The sequence below is a fragment of the Hyla sarda genome, chromosome 9 (genome assembly GCF_029499605.1).
Source record: "Hyla sarda isolate aHylSar1 chromosome 9, aHylSar1.hap1, whole genome shotgun sequence".
Lineage (NCBI taxonomy): Eukaryota > Metazoa > Chordata > Amphibia > Anura > Hylidae > Hyla > Hyla sarda.
In genome coordinates this window covers 113,522,380-113,543,311 of record NC_079197.1, presented here as the reverse complement: position 1 = coordinate 113,543,311, position 20,932 = coordinate 113,522,380, and positions in this window count along the sequence as shown.

Genomic DNA, 20,932 nt, shown 5'->3' with positions numbered 1-20,932 from the left:
GTGAGTCTAGAGGAACAGAGACACACTGGACCTGATGTTCTGGCTGCACTACAGATTCAGGTCCAGAAGTGGCTGACACCCTGCAGGCTACAAGCAGGTATGGTTGTATGTGACAACGGCAGCAACCTACTCGCCGCCCTCCATGCTGGCAGTCTCACCTACGTGCCCTGCCTGGCACATGTCCTCAACCTTTTGGTACTGAAGTTCCTTTGCACATATCCAAGGTTGAATGAAATGGTGCAAAGGGTACTGAGGATTGCCAGCCATTTTCGACGCTCCCCAACAGCCGCTGCGTCCCTTTCCAAAATGCAGCGGAACAACAGCCTTCCCCCTGATTGTGGACAGCGTGACGCTGCGGAATTCCACCCTCCATATGGTGGAGAGGTTGTGGGAGCAGTGACGGGCAGTGAGGGAGTACCTGCTTGAACAAGGCACTCCAGGGCCATCACATCAACTTTCCTACATCACTAATGCAGAGTGGGGGCAGATACAGCATGTCTGCCATGTGTTGGCCCCATTCGAGCAGGCGACCAAGATGGTCAGTGGGGAGCATGTTGGCCTCAATGACATGCTCCCCATAGTGTTCCTGCCACTATCTGGTCTCCTACTGCTGCTGCCACCAAGCTGAGTGATTCTGCCACTATATGGTCTCCTACTGCTGCCACCTAAAGCCTATGTCATTCTGCCCCTATATGGTCTACTCATGCTGCTGCCACTTCAACCCTGTGTCATTCTGCCACTATATGGTCTACTCATGCTGCTGCCACCTCAAGCCTGAGTGATTCTGCCACTATATGGTCTCCTACTGCTTCTGCCACCATGCTGATTGATTCTGCCACTATATGGTCTACTCATGCTGCTGCTACCTCAAGCCTGAGTGATTCTGCCACTATATGGTCTCCTACTGCTGCTGCCACAAGGCTGAGTGATTCTGCCACTATATGGTCTACTCATGCTGCTGCCACCTAAAGCCTGAGTGATGCTGCCACTATATGTTCTCCTACTGCTGCTGCCCCCATGCTGATTGATTCTGCCACTATATGGTCTACTCATGCTGCTGCCACCTCAAGCCTGGGTGATTCTGCCACTGTTTCTCTCCTCCTCATAACCGAGGAAAGTGGTGCTCCGGTAATCACACAATGTAGAGAATGTAGACAAATAACTTAGAACTCATAACCAATGCAAATTCACCCTTAATGACCTGACCAGTTTCCACCTTTTTAACAAATTGGACATGGGTCACTACATACGGTAGTAACTTCAAAACGCTTTTACTTATCCTAGCCATTGTGAGATTGTTTGCTTGTCAAATATTGTATTTCAGGACAGTGGGGAAATTTCGTCACAAAATTTCTTTGTTAAAAAAGCCATATTTTTTTTCACCTTACATCACAAAAAGTGTACTAAGTAATCATTTGTAAAGGGATGAAATACCTATTTTCATAACTGTATATATGTACATTACATTTGTTTCTCTCACCAACACTCTGTAATGTATGCATTGTACCTGGGCACTTCCGATCCCTGATCTTAGTGATCAGATCCAGGTTCCTCTGCTTAAAGCACAACTGTATGAGTATGAGGTCCTGGCAGAGACCTGGTTTCAGAGTATGTTCTGAGCTTCATGCCTTGCCAGTGCGGGGTCCTGGTAATACCTGAACCAGTGTCTTCTTTTGAGTCATAAGCCAGCGTGGGGTCCTGGCTGACTCATACTGGTTCCGTAAGTATAACAAGTATATGGCGCCTGTATACAGTATATCCAGTGCGGGGTCCTGGTAAGTACAGAGTGCGCTTAATGTCGGCTGCCACAGTATATCCAGTGCGGGGTCCTGGTAAATACAGAGTACGCTTAATGTCGGCTTCCACAGTATATCCAGTGCGGGGTCCTGGTAAATACAGAGTATGCTTTATGTCTGCTGCCACAGTATATCCAGTGCGGGGTCCTGGTAAATACAGAGTACACTTAATGTCCACTGCCACAATATATCCAGTGCGGGGCCTAGTGAAGAGAGAGTGCACCTCATGCCTGTTATTACAGTATATCCAGTGCGGGGCCTGGTGAAGAGTGAGTGCACCTCATGCCTGTTATTACAGTATATCCAGTGCGGGGCCTAGATCCAGTGCGGGGCTAGGGTTGCCACCTTTCCCTCAGAAAAATACCGGTCATGGGTGTGGCTATGTGAGGGTGGAGCTACAAAAGGGGAGGGGCCAGATTGCACAGGGGCTGAGGGATCAAGAGTTTAAGAAATGGCACGGGGGATGGGAGGGGGGTTTAAGAAAGGGCATAGGGGATTGGAGGAATACAATATATATGTGGGGGGAATTTTCCTATATCGCACAAAAAAAATTACATTTAGAGAATACCAACCAAAACCCTATTTATGCCAGCGGCGGCGGTAGTGGTGGTGCGCGACAGCAACGCTGGCTCTCTGTGATGACGAGTGACGTCCCCCTGCGCAACGTCAGATAAACAGGCTAATAAGACAGTATCACACATGACAGGATTAGATACACAGGCTCAGCAGATAGTATCACACATGACAGATTTGAATATACAGGCTCAGCTCACAGTATCACACATGACAGGATTAGATACACAGGCTCAGCTCACAGTATCACACATGACAGGCTTAGATACACAGGCTCAGCAGACAGTATCGCACATGACAGGATTAGATACAGAGCGCAGCAGATAGTTTCACACATTAAAACATTAAATCAGTGTTTCCTAACCAGGGTGCCTCCAGCTATTGCAAAACTACAACTCCCAGCATGCCCGGACAGCCAAAGGCTGTCTGGGCATGCTGGGAGTAATAGTTTTGCAACAGCTGGAGGCACCCTGGTTGGGAAACACTGCATTAAATACACAATTTTGCAGAGAGGTCTCACCAGTCTCTTGTCTTTACTTTCTCCTTTCCCCGGGCGGCTCCAGGTTAAGGAATGTCCGGGGTTGAGGAGGAATGGGGTGGGCAATTCTTTATCCCATGGGGCCACATGAGAAACTAAAAAGATTGTGGAGGGCCGGGTAGTTTTTCCCCAGATTAGGCAGCATAGTTGTCCCCCAGATTAGGAGCATAGTTGTCCCCCAGATTAGGAGCATAGTTGTCCCCCAGATTAGGAGCATAGTTGTCCCCCAGATTAGGAGCATAGTTGTCCCCCAGATTAGGAGCATAGTTGTCCCCCAGATTAGGCAGCATAGTTGTCCCCCAGATTAGGAGCATAGTTGTCCCCCAGATTAGGAGCATAGTTGTCCCCCAGATTAGGCAGCATAGTTGTCCCCCAGATTAGGAGCACAGTTGTCCCCCAGATTAGGAGCATAGTTGTCCCCCAGATTAGGAGCATAGTTGTCCCCCAGATTAGGAGCATAGTTGTCCCCCAGATTAGGAGCATAGTTGTCCCCCAGATTAGGCAGCATAGTTGTCCCCCAGATTAGGCAGTTTACCCCCCCCCCCCCCCCTACACACACACACACACACACACATATATATACACAGACACATATATACAGACACTCACCCGCTCTGCGCAGCAGAGGGAGACAGGATACACGGCCTCTTCTCCTCTCCCCTCCCTGCTCTGCCTATGGAGGGTTGTAAGACTGCACGGGGCAGAGGGAAGGAGGGGGAGGGGAGAGAGGAGACAGGAGGTCACGCCCCCTCCCCAGCACTGTACAGTCTCTTCCTGTCATCGCACGGAGCTCTCCCTGTCACAGGCTGCTGGTGTCAGACCTGGGCATTGTACGGCCGGTCATGAAAGAAGTGCTGTTCTGGGGATGCTGCTCCGTCCGCCCCTGTCAGTGAATGAAAAATACCGGCCATTGCATGGCCGGTATTTTTCATCCAAACTTACCGGCACAGCCCGGAATGTAGATGAAAATACCGGCTGTGCCGGTAAAATACCGGCAGGGTGGCAACCCTATGCGGGGCCTAGTGAAGAGTGAGTGCACCTCATGCCTGTTATTACAGTATATCCAGTGCGGGGCCTGGTGAAGAGTGAGTGCACCTCATGCCTGTTATTACAGTATATCCAGTGCGGGGCCTGGTGAAGAGTGAGTGCACCTCATGCCTGTTATTACAGTATATCCAGTGCGGGGCCTAGATCCAGTGCGGGGCCTAGTGAAGAGTGAGTGCACCTCATGCCTGTTATTGCAGTATATCAGGTGCGGGGCCTGGTGAAGAGTGAGTGCACCTCATGCCTGTTATTACAGTATATCCAGTGCGGGGCCTAGATCCAGTGCGGGGCCTAGTGAAGAGTGAGTGCACCTCATGCCTGTTATTACAGTATATCCAGTGCGGGGCCTGGTGAAGAGTGAGTGCACCTCATGCCTGTTATTACAGTATATCCAGTGCGGGGCCTAGATCCAGTGCGGGGCCTAGTGAAGAGTGAGTGCACCTCATGCCTGTTATTACAGTATATCCAGTGCGGGGCCTGGTGAAGAGTGAGTGCACCTCATGCCTGTTATTACAGTATATCCAGTGCGGGGCCTGGTGAAGAGTGAGTGCACCTCATGCAGGTATGTTTTTCATGCTTGGGGGGGTTCCCTGGCATTATATATACTGGTGATATGTAAATAAATTTGCTTTATCCAGTACATCACATGACGTGCGGTCCGGGCAGCAGAGATGTGTTAACCCTTGGCAGATTTCTTTGACCAGAATTCTGACTATAGTCGCTGTATTACTTTACCTGACATGTACAGTATGTTATACATTGTGTCTATACCATATGTTATATATAAACTGTCTATCTTGCTGCTGTTTAAATCCAGCATGAGAATCATGGCGACCATTTTTTTTGCACTGCATTCTGGGTATGTAAAACGCACGCAGTGACGTCATGTCAGGAATACAGATAAGTATCCGGTATTATCTATACTGTTCTCAGCCATTTAGACTGCATAAGGCCTGTAACGCTTGTGAGTACAAGCTATTGCTCTCTGTTGTCAGCCATATAGGCTATATAAGGCCTTAAATGGGCACTGTCATGAAATAAAAAAATTGATATGTTGTAGTACTTAAGTACTACAACATATCTCTAATATAGTTTAATTAAAAAAAGTGATTTTAAACCAGTTTAAAATCACTTTTAAATTCGGCCACTAGGGGGTCGCCCTCCTAGTGGCCGAATGCATTCGGCAGTGACGTCACTACAGAATTTCGTCTCATTTGAGCCTGGCAAATGAGTCGAAATTCCAGTCACTGCGGTGCTCGCTCCCGCCTGTCAATCAAACAGGCGAGAGCGAGCACAGTGAAATCCAGGGCTGCGCATTGGCTCCCTGGACTCTCACACTGGCCGCCTCCCTGCTGTATATTCTCCCTGCAGCAGGGAGGCACATGGCTCTTACCTCTCCTTACAGCCGTGGCTCCTATGGGGATACGCCGCCTCCTCGCTGCTGTGTCCTGTCATTACCGGGAGCGCGTTATAAAGAGAGGGGGGCGCCATTTACAGGAGGGCCCATCCTACACTGAGCAACAAGCGTGTGCCCGGCTTCCTGTCATGCTCCTACACTCTGGTAACTCTCTCTATGGTTCTGGAGGACTTTCAATCCTCCAGAAACATAGAGACAGTTTCCAGAGTGTACGGGCATGACAGGAAGCCGGGCATACACTTGTTGCTTGCTACGGACCCCCGCTCATGGTCCGGCACAGGTGAGGGGGAGGGGGGCGATATTGGTCGGGGGCTGGGTGTCTTCCAACACAGGGTGCCTCCAGTTGTTTCCCCACTACAACTCCCAGCATGCCCTGACAGCAAATAGATGTCAGGGCATGCTGGGAGTTGTAGTGGTGAAACAGCTGGAGGCACCCTGTCAGGAGAACTATGGGCGGAACTCGGCCCCCAGCAGGCATCAGTGACGTGGTGCCTGCTGGGGAAGTCTGCCTGGTAGTGAGCACACTACCAGGCAGACAAAATGGCATTTTTAAGATAATAAAAAAAATAAATAAAGGCAGGGAGGGGGTTAGGGATAGATGGGCAATAGGCAGGGACAGAAAAAAAAAAAAAAGAGGATGGTGGGAGCTACCCTTTAATGCTTGTGATTACAAGCTATTGCTCTCTGTTGTCAGCCATTTAAGCTATATAAGGCATGTAATGCTTGTGGTTACAAGCTATTGCTCTCTGTCAGCCATATAGTCTGTATATATCCTGTAATTCTTGTGGTTACAAGCTATTGCTCTCTGTTGCCAGCCATTTAAGCTATATAAGGCCTGTAATGCTTGTGGTTACAAGCTATTGCTCTCTGTTGTCAGCCATTTAAGCTATATAGGCCTGTAATGCTTGTGGTTACAAGCTATTGCTCTCTGTCAGCCATATAGTCTGTATATATCCTGTAATACTTGTGAATACAAGCTATTGCTCTGATGTCAGCCATATAGACTGCATAGGGTCTGTAATGCTTGTGAATACAGGCTGTTGCTCTCTGTTGTCAGCCATATGGTCTGTATATATCCTGTAATACTTGTGAATACAAGCTATTGCTCTGATGTCAGCCATATGCACTGCATAGGGTCTGTAATGCTTGTGGATACGGGCTATTGCTCTCTGATGTCAGCCATGTGGACTGCATAGGGTCTGTGGTGCTTGTGGATACAGGCTATTGCTCTCGGTTGTCAATTATTAGTCTGTATAAGCCGTAGTGCTTGTGAATTCAAGCTATTGTTCTCTGTTTGCAGCCATATAGTCTGCTCTCGGTGTAAACCATATAGTATATAGTGCTTGTGGATGCAGGCGGTTGCTCTCTGTATAAACCATATAGTCTGTATATAGTATATAATACTTGTGGATACAGGTGGTTGCTCTCTGTATAAGCCATATAGTCTGTATATAGTATGTAATACTTGTGGATACGGGCGGTTACTCTCTGTATAAGCCATATAGTCTGCGGTGCCTCTGGGTGGTGCTGGACTGCGGCTCCCGGCATGTTGTGACAGCCTTTCTGTCCTGGCATGCTGGGGGTTGTGGTTTTGCGGCATCTGGGGGCGCCCTGGTTGTGAGACACTGATTTAATCTGTATAACGTCTGTTGCTTGTGGCAGATTATCTGCATACAGTATGTTATGCTTGTAGTTACAAGCTATTGCTCTCTGTTGTCAGCCCTTTTAGTGCTTGTAAATATAAGTTGCCAGCCATTAGTCTGCTTATATCATGTGGTACTTGTGCTTAGTAATATAAGCTATTGCTCCCTGTTATCAGTCAGATTCATAGAGCCTGTAGTGCTCGTGTATACAAGCTTTGCTCCCTACTGCTGAATATAGTTAGTCATATAGACTGTATTAACCCTATAGTTCCTGTGAATACAAGCTGTTCCTGTTGTCAGTCTTATAGTCTGCATGGAACCTGTAGTGCTTGTATATTCCAGCCTTTGCTCCTGTTGTCTGCTATATACTTGGGTGAAGCTTATTACTTAGATATACAGATTATTACTCTGTCATTAGTTGTTAAAGCCTGTAGGGATTGTGTATACATGTTCTTGGCCATAAACTACATAAATCTATTGGATTTATAGATACAAGCTATGGCTCCTGTTATCACCCTTGTTTGGTGAGGCCTCTTCCTATACTCAGGAGTGCGGCTCTGTTTGTCGATCTATGGTGTTGCTAACATCTAGAGACATTGCATTGCACCCTGTATACAGTTATGTAGTCGCTTCCATTGTGCATATCCTGTATACTGTCATGTGTATCCACTGCCTTGTGTATAGTGTTCTGTATACTGTCATGTGGAGCTACTGCCTTCTGTATAGGATTCTGTATACTGTCATGTGGACCCACTGCCTTGTGTATAGGGCCTGTATACTGTCATGTGTATCCACTGCCTTGTGTTAGGGCCCTGGTGCAGGGTCTCTTATTTTTGTAGTGGATCTGGCACCAATATGTTGTTCCACCTTTTTGCTGGTGGTTCTGTGGTTCTCATCACTATAATTTACTAATATATGTTTATTTTACAGATATCAGACCCTTCAGATGGAGCCTCTGTGTAAGAATACATAGGTCTGAGCCTTGGCGTGTAGTATGTGCCAGAAATGTCACCACATTATAGGCATCAAACTAAATTAGTTACATTCCCTTGGGTCTGATTTACATCGGGCGATGACTTGTACATTATCAGATAAGGCTACAGCTTCTAGTTGGCACATGGCAGTCAACATGATAGAAGATATTCACATCTTTATATGTTAGACTTTACTGTCTTCTGTGTGTCTCCAGGTCCAGACTTGGAGGAAGAAGTTGAGATGGTTTCTATAAGATCTGTCACCTAAACCCAAGGATCAGGTTTGTTGTCTAAGTGATGCTCATCTCTATAAGTCCAAGCTCTTCCTTGTCTCTGGTCCCAATGATCTTATGAAGAGTCTATTGTGGTAGTAGCAGATCTGTCTCCAGATCGTTCGTGTGGTGGTGTACTCTTAGTATGGCTGTTTACAAGCAGTAATTCTTCTTTAACCAGAAAATGGATCCTTTAATTATTTTCTTTTACCACCTGATCCAGGTCACTCATTGAAGATTGCAGCTGAGTGTCTATTCTATTGAAGAGACATTCACCATCTCCCTTCAGCCACATAGATTGTGTGTTAGACAAAGAACCACTTCAGAGATCTCCAGGTCTGGTTGTTGGTTTTCCTTCTGGCATGTAGAAAGGCGGTAATATTCAGCAATGCTATCTTCAGCCCTAAAATGGTATATACATTCATCACTGAAGATGTGGTTGACTTTGTAGCAGTTTAACTGTATCAAAGAAATCCAGTCCTGATCCATACAAGAAACCAAAAACCAGTCCATTCTACAAGTGTATTATGATTCAGCAAAGCTTATACTAGAATCTTAAAGCTACATAGTGGAAGATCTTATGTGACAGAAGAGACTAGACCATCAAAGTGTGACTTGAACCTCTTTTACTTCCAGTAGATTGAAGAATCTAGAATATCCGGAAATAGTCTGGTGCCTCGGAGTTCAACCGGTTATTGGAGAGATTGCACCTCCGCAGGATGCCGATCAACCAGGGCGAGATGTTCTGTTAGTGAAACTGTTTTCCACCAATGTTCTTCATTAAGAAATCTTACAGAAGACCCCACTGAGTCCATCGTGATGGTCATCCTGTCTGGTTTCCACTGTATCCATTGTGATGGTCATCCTGTCTGGTTTCCACTGTATCCATTGTGATGGTCGTCCTGTCTGCTTTTCAGTGTCTGGTTTTTCAAACCATTATGTATTTGAGAAAGAATTCTCTACGCTTCTTCTTCACCAAGATTTTTGCTGTAGACTAGATTCCTATTATCTTTGCAACTTGCTTCAGTTGATAGTCAAAAAATCCCTTCATGGTTGATCCCTTGCTAAGGAGATTCAGCGACACTTGAGTCTCCATTAGGAATTGTTTTCCTTTCTTGAAGAACCATCTATCATACAATGACTACAGAATGTGAAGTCTCCATGTTTTCTCATCACCTTATGGAATCTTGTGAACAAATTGTATTTGATTTCGCCTGAGAATTCCTCTTGTTCTGAAAATGATCTTCCAGAAGGATAGAAGAAATGGTCGCCCTACTTCATATATCCCAGGCCGCTGCCAGAGAGTGAAGTTCTTGGACTAGACCATGTACTGTACCTGAAGGCTCCTATTACAGAACAGAAGAAAAATCCTCATTGGATGTTATGAGGCTCTTGTCTTGTTCTAAACAAAGCATTGACCAGCTGAGATCAGCAAATTTTTGTCCTGCCTGGCCAGAGTAGGTTGAAGTTCATAGATCTGAGATGGAATTAGTTTTCCTTCATCTCTTGGATTTGAGCAAAAGAAAGGGAAATTTTTCTTTTTTCCAGATTCTTCAGATTGTTCTGCCAGTTCGACTTCTTCCTTACCGGCAAGGAGGGTCCAAATTTTGAGTCTTTAATGCAGCCTCCTGGACCGCACTGTTATCGTGTGAAATTCTCGAGTATAGGCTTAGCATTCAGCCTTTGATGCTATTGTCATTAAAGATTTGCCCTCCCTATTGATTCTATTTTAGATCCCAATGGTGTGTGCTGCCTTAGGACGAATAGGAAAAACAAAATTGTTCTTACCTGTAATTTTGATTTCCTTGAGTCCTAAGCAGCACACAAATACCCTCCCAATAATATTTTTTTATGGAATTCGTCTCTATTTTAATACACAGGTGTGATCTGTAGGAGAGGGTTCTTATCAGGTGAGCAATTAACTATGCTAATTTCTTCATTATCTTGCTAGGTGGACGGTCCTAGGGTGGAGTCTGGGGGATGAAAGATCCCAATGGTGTGTGCTGCCTTAGGACTCAAGGAAATCAAAATTACAGGTAAGAACAATTTTGTTTTTTAAAATTTAAAATGTATTGCATATTCTAAAAGTCCTTGTGTAGAACTGTAAAACAATGAAAAGAAAAGAAAAGAAAATAGTTTAAGCACTCCCCACCACGTTAAGATGTGCCTTTGCAAAAATCACTCGCTTTTGGTAGTTTTTACACATCTTCTTGGCTGTCGGTTATTCTGTGAGCCAAACTGACACTTTTTTTCAGAAGTCATTTTGGAACTAATCAGAGTAATTTCTGCTTTTTGTCAGGAACACGCCCATTTTGGTTAACCAAACCCATTTTCTTATAAAAAAAACACTCCGAGTGTTTTCAAAAGTGTAGGTTGTGTCTTTCAGTACTACTGGATAAAATCAGGGACATTAAAAGAATGGAACATATGTCAGCCCTGAGACCATACAGTAACTCAATTCCACTCAATCTGGCATCCTTGGGATACGTCTGACTGATTCTCCCTGATATCTTTCTTTTTAAACTACTCATGACCATGCGGATGAGACATTCTCTTTATATCTTTTATTGTTTCCTTTTTATTCTTTTTGCTTCTTTCTCTCTCTTTCTTTTTATATGCTTATAACCTGCTCTTTCTTAGATCTTACTCTGCACTTTCTCTTTCTATATCCCCTATTCTTTATCTTGCTTATATTGGCACTCTTTTGATCTCATCTGCCACAATACTGAAGTGTTTATATACAGCTAATTGACGCATCTTCCCTCTTGATTCCAAAGGGTGGTTTGGATATTTTAAACTCATCCGCTGTTTTTAATTTATATCTCCAGATACTCTTAAGTCGGATCTTTTCCAATACAGGCGAAGACTAACAAACCTTCTTGATCCGTACCGTCATGTTGTATTATTATATGAAGATGTCGACTCCTTTTCATTGTTCAAATGCCTTATACTACAGTTTTCCATGTTGACTTTCTTTCTTAGATGTATTTTATGTCTGTTGTTAACCAAAAAAACTCTTCTAAATAAACAATTATAAAACAAAGTGTAGGTTGTGATTGTGTAAAATTTGGGCGCAGAATTAGTCACACAGCTGGTGCGACAAAAATTTAGGCGCATAAACCGAGAAAAAAGTTGGTTGGAATTCAGGGTCATTGAGTTTTATAGATGTAGATTAAACGTACATACAAATAGACTGCAGACTCTTATGGATAAAAAATTATAATTCTGTGTTCACATAGTTAACTTCCTCATCCTCCTCTTCAGGAGCTGGAGGGGTAATGCGGCTTCTCTTCCGCCACCACCTCGAAAAACCGAGAAAAAAGTCGGTTGGACTTCAGGGACATTGAGTTTTATATATGTAGATTAAACGTACATACAAATAGACTACATACTCAGAGCCTCTGATCCAGGCCAATATTGGAGAGAATAAAGCTTAAAGTGTACCTGTCATAGTGCAAAAAAAAAGAAAAAAAGTGATATGTTACTCAGGACCCAATCCTGATCATGTGCATATAATTTTTATGTGTCTCGAACCTATATATCCAGAGATATAAGCATTTATATGCTGGTGAGTTACTTTTTCATTGTGCAGGCTGGAGGGGGCGTGTCAGTCTGTCTCCCTCACAGGAGCAAACCTGTGCAGTCAGCCAATCAGTACTCTCTACTCTGTAACCCTGGTTTTATGCTGTCATGTGTCAGAGGAAGATACTTGGAGCTTGCTTGCAGTAATCAGAAGACATTATGGTGAATTCATAACAGGATAAAATGTATAAATATAAGAATAGATCTTTATAAAATTAGTGCAACAATTTTTAGATAAAAGTACAGCATTTTTATGAATACATGCTCTATCTGTTTTATCTTCTCCTAGTAAAGCTGGATGCTAATCAGCATAGCTGTCACTATGTGTGTCATTCATCTTTCACAGACTCCTGAATGTCTGATCAACTTCTTTGTCATTCAGGAGTCCGAGAAAGCTTTGACTATTTCAGCATGCTGGGAGTTGTAGTTTAGTAACAACTGAAGCTGCAATGTTTGTAAATAACTGTGTTTAGAGCAGTGTTGCCTCCAGCTGTTTTAAAACTACAGCTCCCAGCATGTCCACACATCCTTTATCTGTAGTTTTGCATACACAATAGAAATCTCCTATACTGGATACCGGTATGCTTTACGGTATCCAGTATGCTGTAAAATATAGACTAGTCTGTCTAAAAGACAGGCGACCCCCTAGTGGTGGCTATTTTGAGCTAGAATTTCAGGTGAAAATTTTTTTTTTTTTTACAGGTTTATATTGTGAAATGTCATATTATAATGAGTCCTGCAATATATGAAAAGTTTTTAACAATGACAGTGCCTCTTTAACTTTTATTATGCTTATAGATAAAGGTAAAAGCAAAAAATGTATAAACAATAAAAATCACATCCCAAAACTGTGTGTAAACCAAAGTGACCTCTGGAATATAGATTTACACTGCCTACGATAGTTAATAAAGGCATTAAGGAGCGACACTGCAGGGAAATGGAGGTATGGGTTGAAGAGCACTCTAAATGTCAAACATTACACCTCTCTGGCTCTGCCTTGTAAGGAACCCAACTCCTTAACAGGATGGCCTTAACCACGGTGCCAATCCCAAAACAAACTCAGAGGATAAAAAGGTGAAAGAAAAGTAAAAAATAAATATATAGGTTTACCACTTGTCAGGGGGAGAAAAGCTACTACAGGGTCAGTGCAATGATAAACTATACAAATACAAGTCATGGCCATAAATGTTGGCACCCCTAAAATTTTAGATAATTAGGTATTTCTCACAGAAAAGGATTGAAGTAACACATGTTTTGCTATACACACGTTTATTCCCTTTGTGTGTATTGTAACTAAACTATAAAAAAGGGAGGGAAAAAAAAGCTTAATGTCACACTAAACTCCAAAAATGGGCTGGACAAAATTATTGGCACCCTTAATATTTGGTTGCACATCCTTTGGAAAAAATAACTGAAATCAGTCACTTCCTAGAACCATCAATAAGCTTCTTATGCCTCTTAGATGGAATGTTGGACCACTCTTCCTTTGCAAACTGCTCCAGGTCTCTTTTCCCAACAGCAATTTCTCCACAGGTGTTCAATGGGATTTATATCTGGAATCATCACTTTTTTTTTTTCTGGGTGCTTTTTGATGTATGTTTGGGTCATTGTCCTGCTGGAAGACCCAAGATCTCGGACACTAACCCAGCTTTCTGACACTGGGCTGTACAGTGCGGACCAAAATCCGTTAGTAATCCTCAGATTTCATGATGCCTTGCACACATTCAAGGCACCCAGTGCCAGAGGCAGAAAACAACCCGAAAACATCATTGAACCTTCCCCATATTTCACTGTAGGTACTGTGTTCTTTTCCTTGTAGGCCTCATTCTGTTTTCGGTAAACAGTAGAATGATGTGCTTTACCAAAAAGACATATTCCCTGAAGAATTTTGGCTTACTCAAGTTCATTTTGGCAAATATGTAGTCTTGAGTTTTTATGTCTCTGTGTCAGTAGTGGGGTCCTCCTGGGTCTCCTGCCATAGCGTTTCATTTAATTAAAATGTTGCCTGATAGTTGGCGCTGACACTGATGCTCCCTGAGCCTGCAGAACAGCTTGAATATCTCTGGAACTTGTTTGGGGCTGCTTATCCACCATCCAGACTATCCTGCATTGACACCTTTCATCAATTTTTCTCTTCTGTCCACGCCCAGGGAGATTAGCTATAGTGCCACGGGTTGAAAACTTCTTGATAATGTTGCGCACTGTGGACAAAGGCAAATCTAGATCTCTGGAAATGGACTTGTAACCTTGAGATTGTTGATAATTTTCCTCTTTTCCTCTTCTCCTCTTTCTGTTGTCCTTGCTTAGTGTGGCATACACAGACACACAATGCAAAGACTAAGTGAACTTCTCTCTTTTTTTAGCTGTTTTCAGGTGTAATTTTTATGTTGCCCACACCTGTTATTTGCCCCAGGTGAGTTTAAAGGAGCATCACATGCTTGAAATCTTATTTTTCGACAATTTTGAAAGGGTGCCAATAATTTTGTCCAGCCCATTTTTGGCATTTGGTGTGACATTATGTACAATTTGCTCTTGTTCCTCCCTTTTTTTTGTTTAGTCACAAAGGGAATAAACATGTGTATAGCAAAATATGTTACTGCAATCCTTTTCTATGAGAAATACTTAATTTTCTAGAAAAATTTTCAGGGATGCCAACATTTACGGCCATGACTGTATAATATAATACACAAATATAAAAAAGAAAGTCTTTAAAATCACATTCCTAAGTGTTAGATCTAATAACTTTGGATGTGGTTAGTGTTACTTTTAGGTAGAGATCCTTGTAGAAAAAATGACACTTTTTTGGCGCTTACTAGGTCAGGAGACAGAGTGAAAAGATGGCAGATAACTCCAGATATAGATATTTTATTGCAGCATACAGTGGTAGACAATGCGTTTCAAGGGGGTCTGCACCCCTCTTCCTCAGGTCAGGGAGCCCTAACATGAGGATACTCCGGCCCCGTGATCATGATTCATCAAACCTGGAGCGATGTTCGCTCCTCAGGCTGATGATAGCGATGTGCTGCATGAAAGATTGTGGGGGTCCCCATCAGTGGGACCCCCATGATCAGGCCTCTTATCCCCCTATCCGTTGGTTAAAGGATAAGATATATCTTAGGGCTGGAGTGCCCCTTTAATGTTTTGCCAATAATTATAACACAAAATTTGATTTCAAACATTAAGATGCTCAATTATAGCTATGCCATTTATTGTAAGATTGAATGGCAATATTTGCAGTTCTCTCAGTGCTTTAGTGGGCAAGGCAAAAATTAGATTTAATATACTAAGTTATGCTATATGCTCTGTTAGGATGATAATCTGACACCTCCCTGTAATACTTTGTCAAGAATAATATATCCATTTTAATTTCTTTATAATGTCAACTGGTGAGATCCTCCGTAATAACCTCATTTAGCACAATAATAGCATACCATCACTTCCTGTAGTGTATCAAAGTAACACTTCACACATACAAAGCTCCTGGACACAACACTTGAGGAAGTCCCCTATAAATAACATCAGGTTATCCACATATAGAGAAACTCTCTGCTCACCACCTCCTTCACCCCATGGAATGCCCAACAACATCCACTGAAAGGCAAAGAAGGGAGCATGTGGCTCAATTTCTATTTAAAAAAGCAAGGGGTACAGAGGCTAACATTTCCACAATTCCCTGCCAAGATCAAATCTAGCTGATAGACGCCCATTAGCTTATATCCTAGTTCCCAGGCTATGTCACGGACATAGGGTCAAAACCCATCTGGCACATAAAAGCCCAAAGAAAGTTTCACTCAACGAGGTGAAAGGCTTTGGCAGCATCAAGTGAGAGAACCACCTCTTGCCCCCACCCAGCATGATATACTTGGAGATTCAGATATAATCAGCAATGGGAGGTAGACTTGTGAGGCATAACGCCTTATTTATCAAGATGGATTAATTTGTAAATAACAAAAGATAACCTTTTCACTAACATCGGTGCCAGAAATTTTACATCAAAAGTTATAAGTGATATTGGCAGATAGAAGTAGGGTAGGTGGGATCCTTCTTAGGTATAATATAGTCACCCATAGAGCATCCTGATATACCTCTAAAAGTTGTGGGAGTAGATTGTTAACATGCCAATTATAAAATTGGACAAAGCGGCGACTTCACTGCATGCACAGTGAAACGCTTTGCATGATATACCTAGTAAAGGATTTCATAAGTTACTGCCATCTCCCATCTCTGAAGTCCTGTACAGTGTCACTGAATTCCTGAAATTTGCTGAAGTCGCCCCGTTGTCCATTACACTCACTCAGGAAGGCTGCAGACAGGCTGGATTTCCCTAATATACGCTCACCATTGTTGTGTATGCGGGTACACAACCTGCTTTGGCAAGCCACTGACTCCCCCTACCTGTTCTTCATTATGTAGGAAGCCTGCACCATGGAGAGCCTCTGCTTATTGTTATAAATTATAAAATTGGGGCCTTGTCCTTAGAAAGAAATTGAAGGTCAGTCTCCAAGTCCTATATAGTACAGGATGAGGATATATAAGAGCTAACGTTGCCTGAAAAGTGGTGGAGAGTAGGATTGTAAAGCTACCACAGCTCAGACATGGCCACCTCAGCAAGAGTTTTATTCAACGATGACTGAGAGGGGGTGTGTGCGAAGTAGGGACAACATGATGTTTCTCAAGGTGGAGAGATTATACTGCATTAACCCCTTAAGGACCCATAACTCTTTTATATTTTCATCCACAGACTAGTATGAGGGTTGTTTTTTGCGTGACCAGTTGTCCGTTGTAATGCCATCACTCACTTTACCATAAAATGTATGGCGCAACCGAAAAAATATTATTTGTGTGGGGAAATTAAAAAGAAAACTGCAATTTTGCAAATTTTGGAAGGTTTTGTTTTCACGGCGTACAGTTTACGGTAAAAATGGCATGTGTTCCTCATTCTTTGGGTCAATACAATTAAAATAATATCCATAATTACCTACTTTTCTGTTACTGTTCCGCTTGAAAAAATCGCAAACTTTTTAAACAAATTAGTATATTTAAAATCCCTCTATTTTGAAGACCTATAACTTTTACATTTTTCCACATAAGCGGTGGTATGAGGGCTCATTTTTTTGCATCGTGAACTGAACTTTTTTTTATACCATATTTGCATATATAAAACTTTTAATACATTTTTTCAAATCATTTTTTCGGGGGAATAAGTTTTTAAAAAAGCAGCAATTTTGGCCTTTTTTTCTACATTCACACCGTTCATTGTACGGTATCATTAACATAATATTTTAATAGTTTTGATGTATACGCACACGGCGATATCAAATATGTTATTGGGGGAGGGGATTTTTCACACTTCTGTTTGCCGTTCTGGATGATCAGATCTCCGCGGCAGCGCTGCGGGCGATCTGATAATCCATTTTAGTGACCGCAGCGCTGCAGATGCCATGATCTGTATTGATCATGGCATCTAAGGGGTTAATTGCGGACATCCGCACGATGGCGGATGTCACCCATTACCTACGGGTCCCTGGCTGCTATCATCAGTCGGGACCTGCCGCGCATGACCCAAGCATCGCTCTGATGCTTGCGGTAATGTATGGGACGTAAATGTATGTCCTGGTGCATTAAGTACCACCGCACCAGGATGTATAGTAACGTCCTGCTTCGTTAAGGGGTTCAAATATCCTATTACCAAGATTAATAACTGCAGGGGAGAAGACAGTATAGTAAGGACCTTCTTGAAAACTAGTCCACTATAAGAAGGAGGGAAAATACTGCAACAACAATAAAACACTTCCAGTAGGTGCAATGAGGACATATAAAGCAACTTTCAGGGTCCACTTGAGATTAGTGACATGACATACAAGGGGAGTCCCTACCTATCTATCATGTGTGAATTACATGGAGAAATAAGTGTGGGAGATCCATAAGCTATGTAAAGTAAGAGAACCAGATGTCTATCCAAAAGGCAAATATGCACGGTTGGTTGGGCCTCAGTATTCCATGCAGAGCTAGAGTCTTTCTGTGGATAGAGAGTACTCAGCTCCTGTCGGTCCATGGAAGTATCAGAAGAAGCATCCCAGTCATTTATGTCTGCTAACAGGGACCTCTGGGGCTCTGGAGGATAAGAAATGAGCATATTTTTCCAGGCGTGCAGCAACGTCTCTAAACCTGTCTGGGGCAGTGGTGTTGTTTCTGTGAGGTAGCTAACCTGGCATCTTCCTGGCCTATTCAATGCCACATTCCCATTTGCCATCACTAAAAAGGTGCAGCCTTTTTTATTTGTTGTATACTTACAATAAATTAAACTAAATCTCAACAGAAACTTATCTAAGCTATGGATTTATTGCATTATACCTGTGTTTTCTATGTGCTCATTTTACCAGAGGTATGTGATGATTTTTGTTTACCTAATATTTGTGGATGTTTTTTGTGTCTAAGCTGTTATGTAAGCCCTTGTACACCACAATGCTATCCATTCAGGTAACATTTGTTCATCAAGGCCACAGTATTGAAAATCACTGAAATAAATGCACTTATCTTTATTAAAAGTGATTCAGGGCCTTCCAACACTTTTCTTTTTTTTGTAATCGCTTTTGGACACAATAACCAGTATCAAACAGCTAATTTGTCAATGCTGCAATATTCTCTTCTAGCGTCCAATAGTCGAGTCATGTGTATTATATACAAGGGCAGATTAATGGTACCATCGTCACCAGGCTGTTAAGTGTGGGATTCTTTCTCTTCCACAAAATAGTGCTAATGCATTTCAAGGGGGTAACCTTTATTTACTACATAGCATCATTTTGACTCACAGGGGACCTTTACTCTCATAGGAGTCATCCTATATCTTTTTCTTCTCCATTCAACTCAGACCATCATCATGACTTCCACCAGCTGCAACTCATCTCTTCAGCATCAGCATCAGCAGCACAAACATCTTAGGCTCTGGATTTTATCAACACTAACCTCTATACAATCTCCACATCTATATTTCTATGTAGTCCCCCCCCCCCCCCCCCCCAAATGGCCAGGAATATGCTTAGGTAGACCCTCCCCCATGCCAGCAGGTATGTCCATAGAAATTTCCTCTATTCCCACTAGATAGGTATATGCTTATATAATCCCCAAAGTAGGCTGGTAAGTCTTTAGGTAGACTACCCCCACACAAACAGGCAGTACTGTTCTTACTGCCCCCCTACAATGCAAGTACAACCCTCGTTGGGCCAGAGTAAGTAAAAAAATAAAATATATTCCATGTATATTTAACATAGTAACATAGTTTGTAGGTTAAAAAAAGACAAGAGTCCATAAAGTTCAACCTAAAACCCTACCGTGTTGATTTTGTGCACAGAGCTCCCACACAAAGCCATATTTGCTTTTAAAGCATTAGGCAAGTCCCTCATCACATTTTGTTCTATTTTATTTTTACTATTTCCCCAGATCTGCCAGTTGAAAGGGTTATCCAGGAAAAAACTTTTTTATATATATCAGCTGGCTCCAAAAAGTTAAACAGATTTGTAAATTAGTCAAAGCATATAGATGCAGAAATTAATGTCTGGCACAGCAATGGCGAGCAAAGGGTATGCAATGGTATGATTGGATCCGTATGTAAGGAATGCAGAGAAATCACTGGTGATGCAAAACGGGGTGCTGGTAGGGAAAGGCACAAATCGCTGTGTAATCAAAGCAGTAGAAGAAAACCGCACTCACCCTTTAGTAGTGCACCGATGCTTTATTGCAAGAGAACCGTGGACATGAACACAAGACGGCAGGATACCGGCAGGAACGCCAGGACACACACACGTGTAGTTACAGCTGTTTCACGGGACTCAGCCCGCTTCGTCAGACTCCGCCCTCTGAAGTTGGCTTGCAGGTTAAATACCCACCTACAAGACCGTCATCAGATGGGTGGTTACACACAGGTTAAAGACATCTAAAATCAGAAGATCAAGTTAAAAACAACACTCTATGCATAGAAAAATATTAATATAGTGAAAATGGAAGCACACCAACACTATCTTCACAGAAAAACACTAAAGTCCAGCTTATCGTTCAGCCCAAGCTGTCCTTGGGCATCCGTCCGTAAGATAAACTCCGCCTCTGCCCGCAACAACATTTTCTTTCTATCGCAGCACTCTCTGGGTAAAATTCTCTTTATCCCTAAAATCCTAAGGGCTGCAGGGTCCTTGTTGTGGGCAGCTTTTATATGGTCTATCACTCTAGGGCAACCTTTACTGGAACAAACGGAATAAAGGTGTTCTCTAAATCTAATATGCAGTGCCCTAGTCGTGCTGCCTGTATAAAAGCGCCCACATTCACAGAACGTACAATAGACAACAAAACTCATTTTGCAGTTGATAAACTCTTTAAGGCTGGGTTCACACCACGTTTTGTTAAATACAGTTCCCGTATACGGCTGGGAGGAGGGGGCGGGGCTTAATTGCTGCGCCCGCACTCAGCTGTATTCAGCAACCGTATTTAATGCATGTCTATGAGCCGACCGGAGTGAACCGCAGCCTCCGGTCGGCTTCGTTTTCGGCCGTGTGCAGTTTCCCGACCGCAGGCAAAAACGCAGTCGACCACGTTTTGGCCTGTGGTCAGGAAACCGCATACGGCCGAAAACGAAGCCGACCGGAGGCTGCGGTTCACTCCGGTCGGCTCATAGACATGCATTAAATACGGTTCCCCTATACAGCTGAGTGCGGGGACCGCGGTTAAGCCCCGCCCCCCTCCTCCCAGCGTATATAGGTACCGTATTTAACAAAACGTGGTGTGAACCCAGCCTAACTCTGATCTTTACACCACCTATGCCAAAGGTTTTTCCTATTTTCATTTGGGGACACCATTTGCAATTACCGCAGCGGAAATTGCCATTGACAGTAGAATTCCTGAGTCAGCTCGCATTTTCTTTAGCAGAGTATCTACTGCTGGTCAGCAAGTCTCCCAAATTAGGGACCCTCTTATAAGCAATGAGGGGTTTACTTTTAAAGTGTTGGGATAACGCCGGATCATCTTGAATTAGGTGCCATTTTTTGCTTGATTCTTTCTACCATTGGACTGTGGGTAAAAGTGAAACAGAATCTCTGATCTTCA